The sequence below is a fragment of the Oratosquilla oratoria genome, chromosome 29, assembly GCF_046742065.1.
Source record: "Oratosquilla oratoria isolate Oo_2021 chromosome 29, ASM4674206v1, whole genome shotgun sequence".
In the NCBI taxonomy this organism is placed as follows: domain Eukaryota; kingdom Metazoa; phylum Arthropoda; class Malacostraca; order Stomatopoda; family Squillidae; genus Oratosquilla; species Oratosquilla oratoria.
In genome coordinates, this window is record NC_134805.1 from 41,682,771 (window position 1) to 41,685,270 (window position 2,500).

Below are 2,500 nucleotides of genomic sequence, written 5' to 3' on the forward strand. Positions count from 1 at the left end.
AATTGGTTGAAAGGTCGAAAACAGAGAGTTGTTTTAAATGGAAAAACTTCTGGATGGAAAAGTGTTGCAAGTGGAGTTCCTCAGGGTTCCGTTCTTGGGCCACTTCTATTCATAGTATATATAAATGATATAGACCATGGACTAAAATCTATTGTTTCCAAATTTGCTGATGATACAAAACTGTGCGGAGTGGCAAATGATCACTCAAACCAATTAGATATTCAAGAAGATTTAGATCAATTACAGCAATGGTCTGAAAAGTGGCTAATGAAATTTAACACAAGTAAATGCAAGGTAATGCACATAGGTAAAAATAACAGCAAGTACGATTACAAGTTATTTGGAAATTCGTTAACAAAAGTGGATAGTGAAAAAGATCTCGGCGTAATTATCAGTAACGACCTCAAATCATCCAAGCAGTGTATTTCAGCCTCTGAGAAAGCAAATAAGATTCTGGGATTGATTGCGCGATCTTTTGATTTCAAAAGTCCATCACTCATTAACAAGCTATATAAATCGTTAGTTCGTCCACATTTGGAATATGCTGTTTCCGTATGGTCACCGAATCTCATTAAAGACATTGACAGACTAGAAAAAGTACAACGGCGAGCCACAAAACTGATTCCAAATATAAAAAATAAATCATACGAAAATCGACTTAAGCACATGAATCTGTTTTCCCTAAAAAAGCGTAGACTCAGAGGTGACTTGATACAGGTCTTTAAGATTTTAAAGGGAATTGACAACATCAAAAGTGACAAAATTTTCACATTGAATGAGAATCAGACAAGAAACAATGGTCTCAAACTGTCCGGAAATAGGTTCAATTTGGAAGTAGGTAGAAACAACTTTGCCAACCGTGTAGTTAATGAATGGAATAAACTTCCTGCACAGGTAGTGCAATGTAGTTCAGTTCAAAGCTTTAAGAATCATTTAGATAAATACCTAAGTAAGATGCTGTAATTATTTTGTTTTGTTATAATATGTCTGTCTGATTTTCATTTATTATTAGTTATATGTCAATTTATTATCATTTACTATTTACCTGTTTGTTTGTTATTCAACTATACCAATGCATTTATTTATGTGTTTTAATTGTTATTTACATTATTATATTTTTTTTTTTTTTTGCATCCGACCTAGATATGGATCAAAAGGTCTCCTGTCGGCATGCTTTGCCTTTGTAATCCTTTGTAATCCTTTGTCTTGCGACACTGCTTCTGACCCAGGGCGGTGGGCAGGGTGCAGGGATGACCCGTCATCCAGGAGGTGCTCAGATGAGAGGGAGGGTGGGAGGGGTGTGGAGTGTATCTAGGGATGAAATGGGTGGGAGTGTTTTTATGCCTTTCCCTTTTTGGCTACCTCCCTTGGAAGGGGGAAAAAGCCTTGGTATATGTATGTATGTATGTAGTTCTAAATGTTAGGTCGTTTAGTTAGTTGACAGGTTTCATCTTCCGCTCTTACGTGTGATTCACCATGGTTTTGGATCACGTGTTGGACTTGTGATCGACGTATATAACCCTCCCGGATGAGAGCTCAAAGCTCATATAATTATGCCCCAAACATTGCCCATAAGAGTTAGAGTGCCGACTCGCATTGCAGCAATGCTGATTTTATTACAGCCCTTGGCGGGACTCGAACTCGAATCAGTGAATTAACGGTTGAGAACGGTACCAATGTACTGTCGAACAAGTTGTGCCTACTCTGTGATGGTGAGGACTGTAACCATTATAGATGAGAAATGCTGATCCGACCGCCGCCTTGCCGCATCGGTAGTCTCTTGTGGGGCAATTGATGGAATTACTATAAGAATAGTCGCTGAGACCAGCTCCTTCCTTGACTATTTTACAAATTTGCGATGGAAATTGCCGAGATAACCAGGAAACGAACTTAGACTCTGCATGTTTTGCTACACTTACCTTACCACTGTACCATGATGCTCGGCTACACACGCACAAACACATACACACACGCGCGCGCACACACACACACACACACACACACACACACACACACACACACACACACACACACACACACACACACACACACACACACACACACACACACACACACACACACACACCTCTCATGGCGCTGTGGTTAGAGCTCTGGCCTGCCACTACGGAGGTCCGGGGTCGACCCTCGCCCGGGGCTGAAATAATATCAGTATCGCAGCGCTGAGGGGTGTTACTCCAACTCTCGTGGGCGGGGAGTTGGGGGTGTGTGTGTGTGTGCAAGGTCATAGCATTACCCATAGATCGGACCTACGAGCTCTGAGCTCTCTTCCAGGAGGGAAATAGCTGTCGATCACGAGTCCAACACGTGATCCAAAGACCAAGTGAATACACACACACACACACACACACACACACACACACACACACACACGCACACACACACACACACACACACACACACACACACACGCACGCACGCACGCACGCACGCACGCACGCACACGCACGCACACACACACACACACACACACACACACACA